This window comes from Grampus griseus, assembly GCF_964374135.1.
Source record: "Grampus griseus genome assembly, chromosome: 6".
NCBI lineage: Eukaryota > Metazoa > Chordata > Mammalia > Artiodactyla > Delphinidae > Grampus > Grampus griseus.
In genome coordinates this window covers 103553679-103577555 of record NC_139000.1, presented here as the reverse complement: position 1 = coordinate 103577555, position 23877 = coordinate 103553679, and the positions used below count along the sequence as shown (strand labels likewise).

Sequence of the window (23877 nt, the reverse complement as noted above, 5' to 3'; positions counted from 1 at the left end):
GATTCCACTCTTATCGTAAAAGATCTTTTGGCAAACCCAAGTCTAGACCCGGATGGAATCCCCCAGGGACAAGCAGAGGAACAAAGTCAACAGATCTGGGGGCTCGGCAGCTTAGGTCCCTACACTGCTACGGGGCCTTAGGCAAGTCACTTTCCTGTTTTCTCATTTTAATAGTTTTATTTGAAAAGTAAAAAACTAGAAAATGGCAGTCACCCACATTTTCACATTTCCAAGTTAAGCACTGTTTACACGTTGGAGACTCGTCTCATTTACTAACCAAAGGGTTGCACTGGGTGATGGCCAAGGTGCCTTCCAGATTAACATTCTCTGATTCTATGACTAATTATTCCATGCGTCCGGTCATAACAAAGATTAAGTGTCCCCCTGAAACTCCCCCACCAAATACCTATGTTTTTGAAAAGTTAGTGGTAATGTGATTAACCATTGACACTTGTGCTGTATCCAACCCCTTGCAACTTTATTACGAAGCAGGAGTTCCCAACTTTTTAATGTATTTATTCATCTCTCCCCTGAAGCCATGGGATTGGAGGATGGGTAGCAGTAAAGGCCCTGAGTGAAGGGCTTGGAAATAGATCTTCCAAGCAAAGCCAGAGCTTTGAGAGCTGCCCACAGTGTCCATATTTCCTGTTGGGATCCTCCTTATATGGAGTCCCTGTACCTGCCTGGGGGGGAAGTCTCAAGGAAGAGAATACAAATACTCTGGAATGTTCATTCATCCTAGGCCAGACTCCCAAGCTTCAAGATTTCAATAACATCCAAATTCTATTGGTTGGTCACACTTTTATTTATTTAACTTACTGTAAACTACTGATATTAGACTACTCTAGTATCTCTGGCTTCAGGTATACTCCATTTGCAAATTCCACTTTTTCAGTCCACTATTAAACACAGGACCACCACAGACGTCTCCATTACATCCATCCAAACACCTCCACCAGTGGTCACTTCCCCAGTGGTCAGGCACGTTCTGACTCATTTGTTTTCCTTATTGAAAGGACAGAGCGCTATACACTTCCAAACCAGAACTAGAAAAAGCCTCTGGTACTAGATAATAACCAGCCATCTTGGTCATGGGGCCCAGGGATGAGGGAGTGGAATCTATTCTTCGGGCCACAATACAAATACACTCTCTGAAGAAGGATTCGGTGCTCTCCCAGAGGCCTTTGGAGGGCAAGTGACTGTCATCTCTCAGTTTGCTACAATTTTCGCACTTCAGGGGGGCTTTAGACATTTTTGAATCTAACTCTTTCATTCTACAGGGAGGGAAATGGGACCAAGGTTGTCCAAGATAATTCTTATCTCTAAAATTTGTAAAAGACTTTGAAATGTGTGGAGGCTAATGACACATATGATTTCCTTGAGCTTAACAGCAGCTCTGTGCGTTCGACAACACAGGTGTTCTCAGCTCCATTTTGCAAGTGAACAGAAGGAACCTCAGGGCTGTCTAGTGCAAGACCCACGATCAGAGGAACTGCCTGGGAGCCCTGGAGTTGGTCCTTTCCCTCCCAGTCCCGTGTCCTTGTCATTGCATAGCACCACCTCTTGAGAATCCAACCAGAAAACCGGTTTTCACTTGAGGAAGAGCAGCTTCCAAAAGATGAATAAACAGGTAGAGATGGAAGGAGAGGAAGGAAGTAGTCAGAGTTCTCCAGCTGTATGCGATGTATCTTGCTGCGCTCTTCCTATGTTACTTCATAGGATTGGCATCATAGCCCAGTGAGGCAAAGATTCCAATCCCCTTAGAAAACAAAAGCTTAGAGTGGCTAAAGAAACTTGACCTAAATCATAGCATCAAGGGGGAAAAAAGGAATCTGGCATTGGAATATACGTCTTCAGACTCCAGACTCTCTTGCCTTCTCTACTCTTTCATGCTACACGACGCCTGGGAATTCCAAGTCACAACGATCTGGTTTCTGATCGGGACACCAACAGAGGGCAGGAGGTGGACCTCAGTCCACTGTGTGGTGTCTGGCCCAGTGGCCTGAGGCTGGGATGTAAAGAACATCAGGAAGGGGAGGGGCATGGCTGACCTGAGGACCTGGGGGCTGTCCAGTCACAAGGAGGAGCATCTGAGAGGCAGAGGGACCAGGGACTAGAAGAATAAGAGGGCTGCAAGGGGGCGGGGTGGGGACAGGGCAGTGCCAGAACATTAAAGAACAACCTCCAAAAGGAAGAGAGTGAGGGGAACGCAGAGGCTGGGGGCGGGAGGACGCAGGCTTGGTGCAGGGCAGGGTTGCGTGGGAACAGAGAGGATTCTGCAAGCTGCCCTAACTGCATCACAGGCATCCTGAGAACAAGTGCAAGCAGAGAGATCCGGCCCTTCAAGAACCACCTACCCAGCCGCCCCCACAGAGACATTACCCAATGCCAAGTAAGAGCGAAGTAGCAACCAATTTGGGCCCCCGGGGGATGAGCCAATATCTCTGGAGCATGATGCTGGCCACCCCTGACAGTTACCTTCCTCTAGTTGCAGAGAGAAACCAGGGAACTGTTTGTATTGTCTGCAGTGCTCCGTGGACAGTGCTGGGAGGTGTGATCACACTTCCCCTACTGGTTGCTAAGCAACAGCATTAAGACGATGTGCAAGGCTGAAGCTCTAGGAGGTGTGTGTTGGAGGGTGTACATGCTGGGGAAGAGCTGCGGAGTGGAGTGGAAAGAGGAGCAGGCTCTGTGGATTTTGCTTTGACTGAGGCATCTTGGCAGGTGAAGTTTGGGAGAGCCCTGTCTTGCAGAGGGAACATGGGAGAGGCTGCAAGATTCTGAATTGTGGGGAACTAATTAAGAGACTTGAGTACTCACCACATAGGAAGAGGACCGAATTCTGTTTAAGTCTTACCTCGAGGACAGTATCTCAGAGTAGACAGCTCTCAGGCATCTAGTCTCAATAGTTTCCAACTCCTGGAATATTTCAGACTTTTTCCCCATATGCTACTCAGTTGGAGGACATTTTTTGTGAATTGGAAGGAAAAGCAGCTTCCATTTGTGAAGCTGGAGGCCTTTCTAGGCCCACGTCGCTAGTGTGCAAAGCTGCTGAAGCGAGCAGAATGGGCTGGCTCAGGGCAGAGAGGGGGTTCTCCATCTCTGGGGGTGTCCACACAGACTGAACAACCACTTGGCGTGAGAGCTTCTTGGAAAAGTGGCCTTGAAAGAGAAGCAGGGGAGGCAGGGCAAGAGGCAGTGGGAACAAAGGCAGGAGAGATGAAAATAAAGGATGTGTTCTGAGAAGACTGGGTCAAACCAGCTTAACTAGAAGACAGTAAGATGGAATGTTATGGGTTGAATTGTGTCCCCCCCCCAAACTCACATGTTACTGTCCTAACCCCTAGTACTTCAGAATGTGACTGTATTTGGAGCGAGGACCTTTAAAGAGGTAATTAAGGTAAAATGAGGTCATCGGGGTGGGCCCTCATCAATATGACTGGTGTCCCTTATAAGAAGAGAAAATTAGGACAAGGACATGAACAGAGGGAGGACCATGTGAGGATATAGGAGAAGGTGGTCATCTATAAGTCAAGGAGGGAGGCCTCAGAAGAAACCAATCTTGCCAACACTTGATCTTAGACTTTCAGCCTCCAGAACTATGAGAGAGTACCCAGTCAGTGGTGTTTGTTACAGCAGCTGAGCTGACTAATATAAGGATGATGAGAAGCAAGGCTGTGAGAGTGGACCAGAGGCAAACTGACAGGAGTTCTGGGAAAGCCAGGCTGAGAAATTCAAACTTAATGGGATTGTAGATAGGTTTTACTTAATAACTTTAATTAGGATATTTCAAAACAGAAGGCCCACTTGGAGAGGGGAAGGACAGCAGCCCACAGTGATGAAGAGGCTGGAATCAGCTGAAAGGTCTTGTTTCTTGTGGAGTGTTAGCGTCTACTGCTGGCCTCGACGTTTCAAGATGGCAACAAAATCATTTATGCAGAAGTGGACAGCCAGAAAGGCAGGGCACGAGATGAAGAGGGGAAACAGTTCTTTATGTGAAGCCTAGATCAGAGAATCATGGGATGGGTGGCCCCTACCTTTCAGGGCTGTCATATGGAAAAACAGTCATTATTTGCGGCTGTTGCAGAGAGCAGTTCGAGCACTGGTGGGGGTGAGTTTCAGAGAGTTCAGCTCAATGAAAGGAAGACCCTTCTAGCAATAAGAGTTTTCCAACAATGATGAGTTCTCTGGGTGAGGCACTTCCCACAGGTGCTCAAGGAAAGAAGAGCTTTCTCCACGAGTTTCGCTGACAAGACTTCAGCACTCTACCCGCTCCTTCCCGAAATAATGCTCTGTTCAGTGGGGCCATCTCTGGTCTTTAGGATGCTCCACTTTTCTGCCACTTTCCCCATTACTCATAGCAGCACGGTGATTGCAAAGCAAGCAGTGCTGTAAGAGTAGAGTAAAAATAACGATCCACAGAATCTCCTTCTTGAGCTCTTTCTTCCCCATCCATGAATGGGAAATGGAAACTCCAAGAGGGCAAACTACCTGTGATACAAACCATGGTCTTGAGTGACCAGACTTGCAGCTGGAGCAGGTCCTCCTGAATTTCAGAATCGCACTGAATGGATTTCTAAAAGATATGTGGAGAACTTACTGTGTTCCAGACACTTGAAGCCACTAGACAGGGCAGAGAGTGGATTTGAAAACAGGTGAGACTGTTTTACAGGGTTCACTGAGAGTCGGAAGGAAGGGGTTGACCATTGTCACCCAAGGCCATGAGCTGGGAGGCCAGCAAGAACAGGGCTGCTCACTCTGACTACAGGCAAGAGGAAATCAGGAAGGCCTCTCGGGGTTGCTGGTGTAGAAAGCTGAGGAGGATTTTAAAGGGCAAATAAGAAGAGTGACGAGGTGGGACTTCCCTGGTGGTCCAGTGGTAAAGAATCTGCCTTGCAATGCAGGGAACACGGGTTCGATCCCTGGTCAGGGAACTAAGATCCACATGCCGCAGGACAACTGAGCCCGCGGGAGCCTCAACTAGAGAGCCCGCATGCTGCAAACTACAGAGCCCACGCGCCCTGGAGCCCACATGCCACAACTAGAGAGAAGCCCAAGCGCCACGACGAAGAGCCCGTGCCACAACAAAAAGATCCCGCGTGCTGCAACTAAGACACAACGCAGCCAATAAAATAAATAAGTTAAATAAATAAATACTTTTTTAAAACCTGAAAAATAAATAAATAAAATAAATATGCCATTAAAAAAGAAGAAGAAGAAGAAGGGTGATGAGGTAAGAGAGGGTGAGGGGCTTCTGGGTAGATGAAACAGTGCTTCTGGCAAAGGTGTGAGAAGCGAATAGCACTTTGGGGGACTAGGAGTTTGGACCCACCCTGGCAGGGTGAGGGGGACAGGCTCAGACCCTCGGGAGCCAGTGGTCTGAGCTTCTTTTGCTTCTCAAACTTCCACATCACACAGCCCAGAACACTCGCTGAGGTCTCCAGGGTCATGAGCTCCTGGACCCTCCATGATAGCTGTTTGTACACTTTCATTTGACTCACCTACCCATGGATGCATCAACCCTGTCTTAGGTTTTGGTTTTCTTTCATGTCTGACTCAACCACCATATATAATAGAGTTTATCTCTTGACAACTTGTTTGATCAGGAAGTCACTGTAGTGGTTAACAAGTCCCATCACCAGAACGTCGGGTCTGCAGTCTGAGGAAAGCAGCTGCTTCCATTCACGAGTAGTAAAAACCCCAACCTGGCTCAGTTTGCCTTCACAGGGGCAAACTGTTCCCACAACCTCTGTTCTCCAGCTGCTTTGCTCCTAGTTGTGGGCAGCTGCCCCACCTTGGCCTTGTTCACCATTCGGGCTCCCCAGATGCTAACTTGGGCGGTTCTGCCCCCAGGATGTAGCAGCATCTTTGTTTAAACACGTGTAAAGAATGATGAGATCTCCACTCCCTTAGGAGAGGGTAACAGAATTCCTCCAGGAATAAAACTGTAGTTATTTAGAAAGATGCCTGCTATGGTCTGAATGTTTGTGTCCTCCCAAATTCATATGTTGAAATCCTAACACCCAAGATGATGGTATTAGGAGGAGGTGGGAGGTGATTAGCTTATGAAGGTGGGGCCTTCATGAATGGGGTTAGTGCCCTCATTAAAAAAAGCCCAGAGAGATCCCTTGCCCCTTCCACCATGTGAGGACACAGTGAGAAGTTTGTTTATGAACCAGAAAGCAGGTCCTCACGAGACACAGAATCTGCTGGTGCATTGACCTTGGACTTCCAGCCAACAGAACTGTGAGAAATAAATTTCTGCTGTTGATAAGCCATTCAATCTACGGTATTTTGTTATAGCGGCCCAAATGGACGAACATAACACTCCACTAAATCAAAGCAGCTAGGAGATGAGGCTCAAGGAAATTGGGCAGGTACAATTTGTTCATTGCCCTGGGAAAGGAGGGAGAAAAGGAAAGCAAGGGGTGGGGGTGGGGGTAGACCAGAGAATGAACAGAATGTTGTAGAATCTGTGTGTAGGGAACTGGGGAAGAGGCTGAGTTCTGTGCCTTGGGGTGATGTGACAGAACGAGATCTGACAGCACAGATGTGACCCGAAGCACAAGGAAGTGAGTCTAGAACTGGCAGAGATCACAGGGCAGAGCATGCAGCTGCCATAAGCCACGGAGCTGGGATTTCTGCCAAGCGTGACCACACAGATGAGGGGCAGGGGCCCCGGGCGACACTTCAGTTACACATACTTCTGTCTTCTAATAATAGATGCCATTGATAAGAGTAACTGCTGAATGAATTGAGTACTTATTTTGTGCACTGCTCCCATGTTAAATGCTTTACATACAGAGACATGTTATCTCTCTTTAGTCTCTGCAGTATCTCTTTAAGGAAAGCACTACCATTATCACTGTTTGGCTGGTAGGAAAGCTGAGGATTACTGGATTGAGAAAGTGCTTGAGGTCACGTGGCTGGGGAATAAGGAGCCACGGCTTGGGCGCAGGATCCTAAGCAGCGCTTCTCCCCGCTGACCTTGCTGCCGGCTGATGGACTGTCATTGTTTGTGTGCGAGCTGGCTGTACTGCTGCCTCCTCTGGGAGACTCGATTGCTCCATGTTTAAGAAGCAATAATGTCAGGCCCAAGCTTGTACCGGGGAGGGGAGGATGTGGAAGCGGGGGGCGGGGGGCGGGATGGCACACAAACAAGGCAGCTGATGCGCTTGCCATCTTCCTGAGAAGGGAAAGACTGGGTCGAGAACAGAGTCCAGGAGCCCATTCTCCAACCTTAGGACATTTTCCCTTAGTCACGGCACTCAGAGGCCTCTCGGGGTTGGTGGTGTAGAAAGCTGAGGAGGATTTTAAAGGGCAAATAAGAAGAGTGATGAGGTGGGACTTCCCTGGTGGTCCAGTGGTAAAGAATCTGCCTTGCAATGCAGATTGCAAGGCACTCAGAGGAACAAAAAAAAAAAAAAAAAGAGGAGAGGAGGCCAGAATGCAATGCAATGCAGATTGCAAGGCACTCAGAGGAACAAAAAAAAAAAAAAAAAAGGAGAGGAGGCCAGAAGGCAGGGGACGAGGTTGATGAAAACTGAGCTTGGGAAGCGGTTACCGAGAGCGCGTCCTGCAGACTGCGGTCTCCTCCTGCTCGCCTTGTCATCAGACAATTGTAAATAAACAGCGAAGGGCAGTGGTCATCAGAGATGTATCTGGGTCACCTGGGGCTTCTGATTCTCGTGGGGTCCTCAGGTCAGGGAGACCATCGGCCTGGGGAACCTCAGTGGCCTCATTTGAGAGGAATGAGTTCTCTTAGCAAGAACTGCAAGACAGTGTTGGGGGAAAGCAATTATGTTTGCAAGTTTTCTGAGTGTTGAGAGGACAGAGTGAGGGTTGGCTATATGTCAAGTGAGAGATCTGGAGGAAGTATAGGAAAGAGCCGGAAAAAAAAAAAGAGAGAGAGAGAGAAGGATCAATCATAAAATGAAATTCCTGAGGCTGACTTGGATGCCAAAGACGGCACATTTTTTTGCCCGAGGAAAACATTCTTAATACAGCTCTGGGGATGGTAGTTCCCTGAGTGATACAGATTAGTAATCAAATTATTTTTGAGGCTGATAAGCCCATCGACAATGCTGGCACTCGGCCCCATCATCTCACGGACAGGGTTCGGCAAACGCCTTCTCTTCTCCATCGCCTCAGCCTTTGTGGATACATTTCAAGAACCGGGGGCCAGCGAGGGCCAAAGTAAACAGGTCTTGGTTTGTTTTGGTTTCTTTCAGACACTCATTGTGATTCAGCAGACATGGACTGAACTGGTCCTCCACAGACCCATTGAAGGGGACACGGGCACCATGCCTGTGACCTGCAAGGTTTATAGTCTAATTGGGAAAGATGATGTTATGGTCTCAATGTTTTTGTGCCTCCCCCATCCATATGTGGAAGCCCTAATCACTAATGGGACTATACGTGGAAATAAGGCTTTTAAGGAAGTAATTAAGGTTAAATGAGGTCATAAGTGTGGGCCCTGATTGGATAGAGTTAATGTCCTTATAAGAAGAGGAAGAGAAACCAGAGCGTGCTCCCTCTCTCCCTCTCCCCACCCCCCCTTCTCTCTCTCTCTCTCCCTCTCTCTCTCTCTCTCCCTCTCTCTCTCTCTCTCTCTCTCTCCCCATCTCTCCCCATCCACCAAAGAAAAGGCGTGAGAGGACACGGCAAGAAGGTGACCGTCTCCAAGCCAGGAAGAGAGCCCTCACCAGAAACTGACCGTGCTGGCAGCCTGACTTCAGATTCCCAGCCTCCAGACGTGTGAGAAAATAAATGACTGCTGTTTAAGCCACCCAGTCAACTTTGTTATGGCAGCCTGTGCTGACTCAGAGGGCACACACATAATAAATGACAAAATAAGGCAGGAGGAAAGTGCTATCAGGGTCAGGAAGACAGCTTTGGGGACAGAGAGGATGGTGAGATGAAGCCAGCCTGAGGGTGCGGAGGGGAAGGGCTCCATGTCAAAGTCCACGGAGACACGGCGGGTATTTCAACCAGGGTGGGCATCAGAACCGTTCTGGGAGCGTTAAGGACAAAACAGAGCAAAGGCAGAAAAGGAAGAGATGGCTGCCTGGGTCTGACTGCAGACAGACACAGGAGCTCCCAGGGTCTCTAATACACACCCCAAGTAATGGAATCGGTGCTACACAAAGTGTGGTCCTTGGACCGCCTGCATTGCCATCACCTGTAAACCTGTCAGAAATGCAAAGGAAGTTGGAGTCCAGTAATCTGTGCTTTCGAAAGCTGTCCAGCTGATTCTGATGGCACTGACAGTGGAGAAGCACCACTGTCAGCTATGCTGGAGGATCCAGATTGCTTCTGCCCTGAAAGTTCTGCAAAGTGCATGCGTCCTGGGGTCAGGAAGTCCTCTGCCCACTCGTCTCTTTCAGCAGCTGATGAGATTTTTATATCTTGTTTTATTTGAATACTTCCGGTGCCCCTCATTTTCACAGGCATTGGAGACCATCTCTAAATTTGCACTTTTTCCTCAGCTCTTTTCCCCAAAACCTCCTCCATCCGAACAAATGTCTACTGAGCACAAGTTTCATATCCTGACATTTGCTGGGATAGGATCGGGAGACATAGGTGCATGAGACAAGGTCCCCGCCTCACCCCAGTCCATTGAGCAAGGCATGTACTTGTGAAAAATAAATTTATCTCACGATAACATGTGCTTGGCATAAGTGGATGGTACAGCCAAGAGCTCTGGGAGGAGGGGGGCTTGGGGAAGGCGGGGTGTGAGCTTCTGTCCTGTACCAAGTCCCTTTCCCTCCACCAGAGTCTTCTGGTCCTGAATGTCTTATACACCCCGTAATACCTGTGGGATACCCTATTCCAACTGGTGGGGCAAAAAAGGATGCCTGGCTGGCCCCCTGCTTTGCAGCAGGCGTCCTCTCCCTAGATTCCCCGTTCCTGTAGCTTGAATGCTGTCTCCCCCACCGTACTTCCCCACTGAAGGCAGGCCAGTTCTCGTTGCTGGCCAAGCCCCTCTCTGTCCTCTCTGCCCCCTCCTCACTGCACGTGGATGTCCAGAGGAAGGAAACAGGAAGTAGGCTGTTCCTCGGGGCCAGCCCTCGCCACACCCCTCTCTGGCCAGCCAGCAGTGTGGGTAGCTGCGACACCCAAGCTGACGACAGAAACTCCGGGCCTTTGGCATGACAATGCTGGCAGCCCTTGGCCACACCCCAGAAACACCTGTCTACGGGGTCTCCAAGCCAAACCCCTCTCTGTGCTTGGCACAAAAGCTGCTCTGACCCGGGGCCAGAGTTCTCTTTTCCAAAACAAAAATCTGACTCGCTTCCCTGCTTAAATACTCCTATAGCTACACATCCTATAGATATGCTCTCTTATCTATCCTGTCATCACTTCCCGTTGGTAGAGAACAAAGTCCAGTGCCAAGCGACCATGATGAAGGGCCTCTCTGCATCCTTCCAGCTTTATTCCCACAACCGTGCGGCCAGATCCAGCCTCCCTGAGCTGTTCACAACTTCCCAAACAGGCCACACTCTTTGATGCCTCATCTTTAAATATGCTGTGCTCTGTGCCTGGCAGGGCACCTCCCTGCCCTTTCTCTGCATAGCACACTCCTACCCATTCTTCAAAACCCTTCCCAGCATCAGCTCGTCAGTAAAGCCTTGTCAGCCTCCCCCTGGTAACGTTGGTAGCTCTGGGCTTTGTGCCTGTAAGGTGTTTGGCCATCCTCTCGCAGCCCATCTGGTTTTACTGCGGCTCTTTCATCTTGAGGATGGTCTCTTGTTCACTTTAGTATCCCCAGCACCTCGCCCAGCACCTGGCCCAAGGGAGGTGCTAAATGATGCGGAGCTGGACTTCAGATTCACACGTCACAGCCCCTGCTCCGACATCCTTAAAGAAGGAAACAACACTTCAAAGAGGAAGAATACAGACTCTTCTTCCCTGAAGAGGTTTAATACCAAGAGAAACATTTGCATGAGTGGTGGTGGGGACAGCTTAGACTCAGTGCCGTCATGGCACAGGAGGAAGGACTAGCTGTTACTGTCACTGGAGAACACCGGGACCCCGCCTAGGAACGCACTCGAGTGGTAGGAAGGGACTCAGACTTTGCCTGATATACCAGACGTGCCCCCCTACTTCCCTTACGGACCACCACCCATGAAGGAAGGGGTCCTGCCCCCACCAAGGCTTCCCTTCACCGTCCCTCGCTCCCCGACCCCCAACTCCAAACATACATGCTCCAGCGGAACCGGGATGATCGTGCTGGGTCCAGCCTCCCTGAGCTGTTCACAGCTTCCCAAACAGGCCACAGTGTGGCTCCCCCCTCTGTGACTGCGGTGAAGGTCTTTCTAAAGAGCAGTCTCATCTGTCACTTATGCCCCCTCCAGGGTCTGGGCCTCGAAAAGCCACCTCTCGAGCTGTTGTCCATGCCTGTCACTTCTTCACACGTCTGGCCACAGCTTCCACTCTGGTCCTCTTGCCCGCCAATCTTCATCTTTCCTTTCCTCACTCTTACCCCAAACTCAGGGGTAAGAGTTCTCCAGCTCACATGTGTCTTCTTAAGAGAAGACTGGAGGGGAAGTATGGACAGGGCCGTCCCTCTCGGAGGAATCTGCTGGTGAATCCCTAGGGAGTGTGATTTCTGAGATGGTCAGACTGTCCCACTCCCGAGAAGGGAGGGGGAAAGGCCTCCAGCGCCGGATACCCCCAGTCCTCACGCTAGTGGGAAGGGCAGCAGTGGACTCGAGGCCTGAATGGGGCAAACCCAAGAAAAGCCTTGCACCACATCATATCCCTAAAGGTCCTGCTCCAGCAATTTATAACCCTCAACCACTCAGTCACGTTATGTGATCTTTGCGTTTCTCAACCACTTCCAGAAACTGGGCAGACTCTGGTTCTCCATTTTAGAGAAGACTAATAAAGAGTCTTTATTAGTCTTTATTAGCTGGTTTTCTCCATGGGAATAAAGACGAAATAAAAAGGGACAGATTGGTGTGGTTGCTTGATTGACTGTCTCACCAGCTTGCACTCCTTCCTTTGTTCATTCATTCATTCATTTATTCCTAAAGTTATTCGTCCATCCATCTATTTTCAATATCATGTATGCTCTTCCCCTCCCCAAATTATCTGTCACAAAAACAGGAAGTTTATATGCTAGCCCTTTTAGAATCTTTCATTTTATGGGCTGCTCTCATGATTACCCTATTTTGAACAAAAATATACGGCCTGGGAAAAAATATTAGCCCGACATCACTACAATAAATGCTAGTTTGGGCTGCTTACAAACGTCACCTGATAGAATTGTTTTTCTAAGAAAGGAAGCACAGTACTATAATATAGATTCAGTAACTTTGCTTGGGGGCATAGCCTCACAATTATAAGTGCTGAATTTTGTAAAAGATCATTTTCCAAAAAGCAATGCATTAAGTAGTTATACTGTAGACATCAAAAGGAAATACCTTCTAAAGGATTTGATTAAACGTTTTTCCAAAGTGACATATGAATGGCCAATAAGTACATGAAAAGATGCTCAATATCATCAGTCATTAGGAAAATACAAGTGAAAACCACGACAAGGTACCACTTCATGGCCACTAGGATGGCTAAAATCAAAATTACAGACAATAACAAGTGTTAACGAGAATGGGAACGATCACACGTTGCTGACGGGAGTATAAAATGGTGCAGCTGCTATGGAAAGGAGTTTGGCCATTACTCAAAATGGTAAACATAGTTATCACATGAGCCAGCAATTCTACTGCTAGGTATGTAACTAAGAGAAATGAAAACATATGCCTGTGCAAAAACTTGTACATGAATATTCCTAGCAGCATTACTCATAATGGTCAAAAAGTAGAAACAACTCAAGTGTTCGTCAACTAATGAATGGTTAAACAAAATGTGGAATATACATACAATGGAATATTAATTGGCAATATAAAGGAATGAAGGACCAGTACATGCTACGACATGGGTAAACTTTAACAACATTGCATTAAAAAGCCAGTCACAAAAAGACCCACAATGTTGCGTGATTCCATTTATATGAAATGTCTAGAATAAACAAATCCAAAAAACAGAAAGTAGATTAGTGGTTGCCAGGGACTGGGGGGAGGGGAGAATGAGGAGTGACGGCTGATGCGCCAAGGTTTCTTACGGAGTGATTAAAAAAAAAATCCTGCAATTAGATAGTGGTGATGGTTGCACAACTCTGTGAAGATACCAAAATTCACAGGACCGTACAATTTTAAAGGATGAATTTTATGGTATGTGAATTCTATCTCCAAAAAGCTGTTATTAAAAAATATAAATAAACACTTGCTGGGTTAATAAGAAATAGCAAACTCTCTTTAGACTGTAGGGACAATGATATAAGCCAGAACACAGATGATTCAAAAAGGGGTTCTAGCGATGAGAAGGGCACTGATGTCAAGATGTGAGTCAGGCGCTGGCTGTTTCATAAACAGGGAGAGTTGGGGAAAAGCCATATTTTAAATGTAATGTATTATTTTATATAGTATGTGATTTAAAACATGCGTCGCTAAAATCATATTAAATATTTTGAAATGTTTACAGATTTACATTAGCTGTTTTTTACACAATCCTCCTTATCAGGAGGCACACGTGTATATATCAGATGTCAACTGTCAGGCACCATCTGTCCCTCTGACTCTAAGTACAGACACGGTTCTGACCTCAACAGAGCTTACAGCCTAGTTCAACCGAGTTAAAACGGAGCTTAAGTTTGAGGTCATTTCTATGAAAGGTTTGTAAAATTGATTACGAAACCTGTGGGTCGTTCTTAATATTTGGTGGGGCCGTAAGTTCCTTGGAGCTCAGATGAAAGCTTTGGACTTTCTTCCCGTAAACATGTGCATTTGCTCAGAGGTGAAAATTATGCATCTTCTCCCAGGGCACTCATGTATGCAATCCCCCCTCACCCCTGGCACATACACACGCCATGCCCCAGGTTGTATTCCTTATTTTGATATCATTCTTTACTGAATCCACTTGCATCTAGACCCATTCTCCAGTGTATGTGTGTTTAGACTCATAAACAATGAGGGCTTCAAGAATTGGAGGCCTGGAGAGGATCCCAGATGATCTGGTCCCCCCGCGAGGCAGGAGGGTCCAGGGGTCACTGTGGAAAGGGCAGAGGGCCTGGCAGGCACCTGCCCTCCCCGCTTCAACCCTGGCAAGATCTACTTTAACCTGGTTTACACACTGGGCTTTAACCTAAGATCCATGTCGAAGAAAGTTCTCCTCTAGTTAAGAAGTCCCAAACCCCGTTATGCTAAGTACAAATGAAAACCCTGAGGCTTGAACTGGCCCACCCAGGTGACTCATCCAAGGTTACATGGCAGGAAGGTGACAGAGCAGTGACTTCCTGGGTCTGCTCCCTGGGTAGCGCTCTCTCTGTCGCCACACCTCTCCCTGGGAGTGAACACAGGTTGGCAGCTAAGCATTTAGCAAGCAGGTACAGGAAGGGTTTTACTAGACAGAGAATCAGGTAAAGAAAGAGGGAGAAGGTTCAGAGGCCACTCTGGGGACAACGGAGGGCCACCCTCTGGACAGCTCAGAGTGCAGCCACCACGGCAAGCCCCAGGCCTGTGCACAGGTGGGTGGAAGTCCAGGTCACTAAAAACTGCCAACCTCTGCCTTGCAAATCTCTCTCCTGTATCCCAAAAGCGACTTCACCCTCTACCAAGGCTCCCTGCCTTTTTTCCTACTCCCTGTTTTTCTCCTGTCATTCAGCCTGGCCAGAAGGGGCTCCAGAAGCAGGAGGATGAGGGGGGAGAAGAAGGCAAGGATCCAATGGGTTAGACACAGGAGTAGCTCAGCAAAGGGAGTATCAAGCTCCCGCTCTAAATCGCCCACTCCCTCTCTCTGGGCTCTAGGAAACCTCCACACGCCCCAAGAGGCCAGGATAGCATCCCGAACCTGGGGGAGAATGCGGTCCTGCTCTGTTGCAACTGGCTGTTGTGAAGCCCGGCACAGGGAATGAGGAAGATCACATCTGGCCCTGGGGAGCCAGGCAGGAGCATGTAAAGAAGGAGGCACAAGGAATTCCCAATCCTTGGAATCTGAGGGAGTTTGGAAGAAGAACAAAAGAGTGGGAGGGGCTTGATCTGAGCCTGGGGGAGGAGTCTGATTGAAGAAGGTAGAAGGGGCTAGGTGGTCCAGGCAGGACAGAGGACTTGGGCAGAGGTTTGATGAAGACCAGTGGGCAGACCAGGCTAGCTGGGGTGAAGGGCTTAGTTTGGAAAGTATGGGGAAGTAAGAAGAGAAGGTAAATGAAGGTCAGATTACAGAGGGCGTTAAACAGTAAATGCAAGGGATCTGGATTTGCCTAGAGGCACAGGAGCTTCTGAGGGAACTAGAAATAAGGAGAGGCTCTTAGGTAACATCAGGTGATATTGGGTAATATGGGTCAGACTAGGGTAGGGGCATGGAAAAGGGAGGGAAGGAATGAGAGGCATGAAGAAAGAATTTGCAGGATTAGTGATGGGTAAGATAAAAGCAGAGGAGAAAGGGAAGATAATTCCAAGGTTTTTGACCTGAGCGTCTGGGAGAACTACAACTTCATGAACAGGAGGGATGCCAGAAGGAGACAGTTTGGTGTAAGAAAACGATGAGTTTAGTTTTCAACTTGTAACATTGAAGATGAGTTACTCAAGTGGAAACTCTTAGAGTTACTCTTACAGATTCTTGGAAGTGGAGAGCTGAAGCAAGGGAGGAGGGTCAGACAGGAGGGGGAGACCAGGAGTTGTCTGAACTGACGACGGTGGATAAGGGGGCGGCAGACTGAAGTGCATGACTCTCCAGGAGGCTGCTATACAGAGGCTGCCATGAGACCTCTAGACAGGCTGACACTTAGTGCATTGCTACCAAAGATGAGGTCCATGGGAAAGGGCTTACCTATGAACTGAGAACACAGAGGAAGGAGAAGATTAAGGGGAATGACAAATTACTTACATAACCTAAACAATTTGATGCTCCCATAAACCCTACATCTTTTAAATCCATGTAAGGACCAATTTCAACTCAGAGAACATAGAAGCCTCTGATTGACCAGCAGATATTCTCCAGGACCCACAAATCATCCCAGATTACAGAATTTATCCAGACTCTCGAGACTCCCACATGCCCCTCCTTTGAGGTCAAGCTCTTTACTCTCTGATCCACTTTATACACTGCTGCCCAAATCTGATCATGCCCCCTTCACCCAAGTTCATATCTCAAGAGCTCTCTGCAGCCTTTAGAGTAAAGTCCAGTGGCTCCCTACAGCCTTCAGAATGATGTCCAATCCCTTCAGCCACCATGTTTGAGCCTTATGTAAGTTTCCACCCTTAACTTAATCGCCCTTTGGTACTCTTGGCTCCAGCCAAAATGAGTCATTCAAATCATGCCTCGCCACCTCCCTTCTATTTACACTCTTTGACCACAACCACTGTTCCAAGTTTCCGTGGCCATACGCTAGATATCCTTTGGGAGCTTTTCCAAATGCCCCTTCCTCCAAGAAGCATTCCAAGACAACCCAGAAAGAAGAACTCTCTCTGTTCTCTGACCTCATATAGCACTTTATTGGTGCCTCTTTTATGGCACCAAAAGTCCCCATCTTGGCTTACCGTTATTTATCTTTATGTATTACATCCCCAAGCAGACTGTAAACTCGTTGAGGACAGATACAGTCCCTCAAACGCAGGGAAAGATTATATACTCTGAGTGACGAGGGGGCTGAAGGAGGGGAGAAATATTGAACAAATGCCAAGAATGAGTCACAGGTGAGAAAACTCAGGCTCCGAGGGGTTACATAACTAGGCAATGTCAACCAAGGAGAAAGTGACAGATCAAGACTCAACCCACGTCATTCTGACCCAAACTCTTCATCCTTCCAGGGATCCTGCCCAGCAGTGCTTTATGAGGCATTTTCACATAAGCCAAGTGTTTCGCTCAACGACCCTATCAGGGATGCGGTACTATTTCTTCATTTTCAAATGAGAAAAGTGAAGCGACTTACCCAAAGTCACACAGTTAGCAACTGGAAGAATCTAGACCAAAGCCGTGTCTCCTGACCCCTGACCGTCTGTCCACTCACCCAGCCTGCCAATCTGCCAGCACTGAGCTGGGGGCTTGAGAACTTCAGCTCGGGACAGCCACTCACAGCTGCCTAAATGGACATGGCCATGTTTCCGTGCCCAGCATCCGTGTATATAGCAGACCAAAGGTAAACCGATGCCGGTAAGAGCATCTTCGAAGGTGCTGGAGTATCAGATCTCTGATAACCTGCCTGGAGCTGGAACTGGGGGTGGGGAGAGCGTACACCTGAGCCAGGGAGAGGAGCTGGGTTCTCACCCCCAAAGCTCCGGAAGAACAAAGAGAGTGCTCGAGGCTAGGTGCGGGGGAGGACAAGACAGTTGACACTTATTTAGAAACCAGAAACACACGTGATGCTCCCAGTGGCAGGGACCAGAGGAAGGACGGTTCCCTCACCAGTGGGAAGTGGTACCCCTCCCCCAGAAGGGACCAGAGGAAGGACGGTTCCCTCACCAGTGGGAAATGGTACCCCTCCCCCAGAAGAGCAAAATCCGAACTCAGGGCAGAATTCCCAATGGGCCCACATGTGTCCCAGTGGGACTGCAACTACTGGGGAGTCTGAGAGGCAGCTGGAAGACCCTTAGAGAAGGAAAGGGCATGAAACAGGGGGACTGCGGTCCTGGGGCCCTCAAAGTTGTTGGGAAAATTGACCTATTGAAGGGGACACTAGTCCACGAGTCAAGAACTAAACCCAGCAGCAAGCACTAAACTCCGGGCGAGAACATTCCTTTGAGCTCCTGTCCAGTGAGAGATGGTGCCAGGTTCTGCGTGCGTGGATTTCAGGACGTAAAAAGGGAAGAAGGTGACGGGAGAGGAGGAAAATGTTAGTGAACTGTCACCAGGATAGAAAAGGGGAAGGCTCCCCTTCCACGGCCTTGGTGGTGGTTGATTAGCTCTAATCACGTTGACCACTGCCTTTAGTGCTGGGCAAGGTAAGAGCTGGGTGGGGTCTGCGGCCCATCCGCAGCCCACCTAGAGGGTCACCTGGAGACAAAATCCTGCACTCCTATCAACCCACGCCTCGTGTCTAGGTAAAAAGTGCATCGGAATACACAGTCTCCAGCCTGCTCTCTTAATCAAACCGTCATCGTGAGTAATAATTATACCTTGGGAAATGGCAGAGTGACTCAAAAGAGCTGCGCCCTGCCCCACTGCCGCCCCCTCGCATGGATCAGAGCTTCGTGCCGGGTGCCTAGAACCCCGGAAACCGAAACCACCATTTTCCCCTGCCTGTCAGCCCTCTGAGCGCCTTCAGTGGCCATGCGGACGCCAGTGTCTGGTGGGCAGCAGTAGAAAGGCTCTTTGCTGGCTACAGAGCTATCAGGCCAGGCTGTCACAGACACAGTGCACTGCGGGTGGGGCGTGGGGATGCAGGTTGGGGGCAAGAAGCAAATTCTGTCTTGTACCTGATGCACAGGAGAAGCCCACGTCTGCCCCTCAAAACACGGCCTTTTTCCCCAGGGGGGAAAAAATGGCCCTTCCCCACCAGCTCAGATCAACTCAAAGTATGAAACAGAATGACAAGGAGAGCTACATTCATTGCGTGCCTACTGTGTGCCTGAAAAAGGACTGAATGTGTTATGCACAGCCAAGGTTATTAAGCTGGTGCATAGGGCCATCTGGGACATTAAAATACTGGACTAGTCCACCCAAGCTTGTGAATGTCGCCCCCCCACCCCCGCCGCCAGGGCCCTGACTGCCTGCCTGCCTCGTCCACCTCCTAGGTTCCCTGTGACCACTGGCACAGCAGGCTCAGTTCTGTTAGATCCCTGCCCACGCCTTAGTGGCTGTTGATATTTGGAATATTACTCCTGGTATACCTTCAGAAAAAGCCCTGTCATCATCTCAGAGACGAGGAAGAGAGGGCTACACGACTTAGCCAAGGTCATACGATGAGACCCAGAGCCAGAGCTGGAACCCAGGCTGACTGACCAAGTCCGGGCGCTGGACCACCGGACCACCAACCACGCTAATGTTTTGGAGACTCTCACCACTCTCCTTGCTCCTCCCCCTTTACCCTAGAACTGGCCCAGAGTCTAAGAGAAATTCTTGATCGGGGAGCCAGCAAGAACTTCTGTTAATTACCATCCTTTCTGCCCAAGGACCTCAGCAATTGTCCATCTTTATTCCGGCCACCTCAGAGATCCATTCATCTGGGAGGCCAGGGCCACAGAGTCCCGAGCCTATGAGCCTTCTGGGCAGGGAGAAAAGTAGGAATAGGACACCTACCACTCGGGGTTCACCCAAGGGACGCTTCCTCCCCTCGCCTGCCTCAATTGTACTTTCCTTAACAATATTAAGAACACATGGAATGACTGCCATACCCTGGAGGGCTACATGCTGAGGGACATACTCTTCCAGGGTCCTCCGAACAATGGGAAATGGGTGTGAACTGTGGTAGGAAGATTTAGGCTGACACAAGTGGGGGTTTGTGTCTGTGAGGGATGAGCGATGCTGGGACAGGGGCTTCGGTCCCTGAAGATCTTCGGTAAATTGGACACTACTAAGTCCAGGCTAGAGTTATGGGATGAGTAATGTCCGCAGAAAGATCTTTTTGGTTCCAGAACTGCAACTACATCAACAGTCAGTAGGAGTGGAGTGCCATTTCCATTGAGATGGTAGTAGGTGTCCCCCAAACCCACTAAAAGGGGTCTACAGTCAAATTTAGGGGATGCTAGTAAGTCCAGCGATACAGGTGTCTTTTCTGAGGAACTGACCATAGCCTTGATCATACAAATACGCAGGACGAATCTCCGAGAGTGGGCTCATTGGAGCGTTTCACCAGTGCAACACCTGTAACTATCTCATGGCAGAGAGTTTCTCCGAACACTGTGTGGCAAATGCTGCTCTAAAGAACTGGGGACAAAATGCTTACCACTGGGCAGGGGGGTAGGGAGATTTAGCCACTGGAAAGAGGGACCATTTGTAACCCAGTGGTTTCCACAAGGGAAACACACTTTCCATTTCCTCTTTCTCTTAACAAATTCTTAACTCCCTCCAGGTTCCCTTCTAGGAGGCCCCCTAATTCGCTCTTATAAATGCCCCCCATTAAAGTGAAAACAAGGCATCCTTACTTCTTCTACCCCTGAGCTCTATTTTTCTAATAAGGTACTCCTTATAAAAATGGGAATATTGACAGCTAAATTTTATGGTGCATTTGTCTGTGTCCGTTGTGCTTAGTGTGTTACCTGGATTCTCCCTTCTAATTCATTCACATTTCCTTTCAGTTAATTCAACTTTGAGTTATGGCCACCCCTTCCCCAGGGTCTTCCAGGGCATCTGGGAAGGAAGTCATTGACAAAGCTGAAAAACTGCCCCAAGCTCTCCCTTTCTGCTCAGGAGCCAACCCACTGTCTCACTAGGAGAAGGACCTCCACCACGTACTTCCCCTGCAACCTCTGAGTGCTCAATAAATATAAACAAATAAACGAGCCCCAAGCACTTCAGGGATGCTACTTTGGTTACCCCTGTGAAAGCGCTAGGAAGATTAACATCTACCACTTTTTCTTCAGCACTCCCTGGGCAATTTACATACGTTACCACGGATCCACCCCACAACCTGAACGAACAGATACTCTTATCCTCATTTCTGAAAAGAGATTCTGGGGTTCCAAGGAGTGAAGTGGTTTACGTAAGGCCTCACAGCAGGCAAGTGGCAAAGCTGGCATTTGAATCCAGGTTCACGGGGCTCCAAAGACAAGGAACTGTCTTTCTTTTGATTTTAAGAAATAACATGCTCAATCAGTGAAGGAGCCCCAAAGTGGAATCTAGGAGGATTGGTTACAAGATAATATGTCCTGGGCGGCGGGCGTGGGATGAAGTGGGAGATTGGGATTCGCATATATACACTATTGATACTATGCATAAAATGGATAACTAATGAGAACCTACTGTATAGCCCAGGGAACTCTACTCAGTGCTCTGTGGTGACCTAAGTGGGAAGGAAATCCAAAAAAGAGGGGATATAAGTATATGTATAGCTGATTCACTTTGCTGTACAGCAGAAACTAACACAACATTGTAAAGCAACTATACTCCAATAAAAATTAATTAAAAATTAATAAATTTTTAAAAATAATAAAAAAAGAATAAAAAAGATAATATGTCCTGAGACTGTTCCCTTGGTGCCTGGGCACTACCTACCCTTCACTTCCCAGCACTGTAGCATCCTCAGCTTCCCCCTAGAGGACAGGTGCCAGATAAAATACCAGATGTCCAGCTGAATTTGAATTTCAGATAAACAGTGAATAATGTCTTGGTATAAGTATGCCCCAAAGATTGCACGGGACATAGTTATACTTGACAAATATTCATTGCTTATCTGAAATTCAAATCTGAGTGTCCTGTATTTTCTTTTTTTTTTACATCTTTATTGGAGTATAATTGCTTTACAATGGTGTGTTAGTTTCTGCTTTATAACAAAGTGAATCAGTTATACATATACATATGTTCCTATATCTCTTCCCTCTTGCATCTCCCTCCCTCCCACCCTCCTATCCCACCCCTCTAGGTGGTCACAAAGCACCGAGCTGATCTCCCTGAGCTATGCTGCTGCTTCCCACTAGCTATCTGTTTTACGTTTGGTAGTGTATACTTGTCCATGCCACTCTCTCACTTTGTCATTTGCTAAATCTGGCGGCCCTGCACCCTTGAGTCAAGTCGGAGGCTGCTGGCTCTAGGGCCCAAGTGACAGGAGTTGCCATGGCAGCCAGAGCAGGCCCTTCTGGAGCTGTCTCTCCCACCTCTCCAGCTTCAACTCACCCCTGCACTCTCCACGTGCTGAACACCCCAAGCTACTTTCAGTTTCCTGGGTTCATCCCGCTGCTTCTGGCCTCAGGTCTCAGTACTTGCTGTGCCCTATGCCGTTTATGCCCCTCTTTCCCTCCCAGGCTAATTCTACCAATCCTTCAGGTCTCCACTTAGAGTCACTTCTGCCAGGAAGCCTTCCTGGACACACTGACCGGCTCCACCCACAGCCCCCAGCACTGGGCTGGTCAGCACCTGTTCCCTCCCTCCCCACAGCACTGCTCGGGGCGCAGGGCTGGGTCCCACACACCCTGGTCTCCCATGCCCAGCGCCAGCACCTGGCCTCAGGTAGGAAGTCAGCCAATGCTTATTGAATGAAGGAATGAGAGCAGAGTGTCATGCCAGAGCTGATCTCTCCATGTGACTACTTCCCTCCCTCCTTCCATTTTCACACACTTTTTTGTCTCTGCTTCCTCTTCGCCCTCCCCCAGAGGAGTTGTGAAAGGCTGGGGTTAGGTTCACACCTGCATTCCTTGCCCTCAAGGGAGGAGCCTCCTTGTGTCCCTTCCCTGATCTTTTCGAACCAACTGCCCCGAGGGCTCACGTCCAGCTGTGGGTCGGGGGAAAGCTCTTCCTCTTCTGGTTTCTGAGCGCCCCTGGCGAATGCCCCCTGTGTGTCCAAAATTTGGCTCTCCTTCTCCCCGCCCTGACCCCTTGGAGAAGCCTAATTGGATTGAGCTCCAAGCTTGGCGTGTGGGGAGACGCAAGTGTCAGATGGCTGACGTTTAGGGCAGGTGGTGGGGCTCGGTGGGCTCAGAACAGCACCCATATGTTGCCTGTTCACCCACCCAAGGCTTTGCCCACGCACAGCCTGACAGGAGAAGGCGGCACAGAACTTAACCCTTTAGGGGCATTCCGAAGTAATGTCACAAAGACCCGGGGTGGCAGCGAGCGTTAACTTTAGTCCCCACAACACACAGGCACTCACTCACACACACACACACACACACACACACACACACACGCACGCGCACACACGCACGCACAGAGTTCTGCTTCTACCCCCCTGCAGAGCCCTGCTTGCTTCCAGTCGGCGCTTGATTCAGAAGATGCCCTCTGGGGGGCGGGGAGCGCAGTGGGGTGTGCGTGGGAATGTGAGCAGGGTGGGCGAGCTGAAGGGCACGGCAGGGGGCAAAGGAGGAAGCGGCAGAGGCTCTAAGGCAGGAGTTGAAGAGTTGGATTCTGAAAGCTCTCTGGCCCGACCTTTAGAGGGAGGCGGCCTTTCTGTGCCCTCCCATCACCCCCCCCACACACACCCATCCTCCCCTGTCTGATAAGAGAACTAAGAGGGAAAAACACCCTTTCGTCTCAAATTAACTCCAAAAATGGAATCCCTCTCCCTTCGCGGAGGGCTCGCCGGCCCCGGGAGCGCCCCACGCCGCAGCGCCCACTTCTGGGTCCGCGGCTCCCGGTCCCGTCCGGGTCCCCGCAATCCCAGAGTCACCCCGACCCTCCCGCCTCGTCCAGCCTCCACCTTCTGGCTGGGCGCTCAGCCCCGATTGCGATCGCGGGAGGGGACTCACACGGAGCGAAGCGCCGACTGCGGCGGCGGCTCCTCGGCTCGGCCAGGTGCGGCGGGGCGGCGGCAGGTGAGGGGCTCTTCTTAAGGGGTGCGCGGCGGCTCCGGAGGCCTCCGCTGAGAAACAGCGCTGACAGGTTTGTGTTTTCCCCTCTCCTTCTCCGACTTAACCACACCCCTGCTGCTCTCCTCCCCACTTCCTTAAGGGGTGGGGTGTGTTGTCTGCGGTGCCGAGCGTGTGCCGCTCCAGCCTCTTACCATAAACTCTGAAATAGACGCCGCCGCCAGTTTCCGGAGCTGCACGTGCCCAGAGATGGGGGGCCATCTCTGCCACGCCCCGACCCTAGGTGGGGTCTTCTGCTGTTCTGTGCCCGCCCCCGCCCCCCGTGAGCAGTTGAGCCCCCATTCCTACCACCCCTCCCTCTTTCTTCCTGTCCACTTGGAAACTTCGGGAGGCCACACTTAGAGGCTGGCGTTTCCTCTTA

At 49.4% G+C, this 23877-nt stretch overlaps 1 protein-coding gene across 1 annotated transcript in view; it reads right to left on the bottom strand.

Moving 5' to 3' along the window:
* Positions 1 to 23522, bottom strand: part of PTK2B (protein tyrosine kinase 2 beta) — a 128722-nt gene extending 105200 nt beyond the window's left edge. Inside the window, exon 1 of the mRNA XM_082656806.1 lies at positions 23397 to 23522. The gene's annotated coding sequence lies outside the window, so the exon portion shown is untranslated. The remainder of the gene's footprint in view (positions 1 to 23396) is intronic.
* Positions 23523 to 23877: the final 355 nt, after the last annotated feature.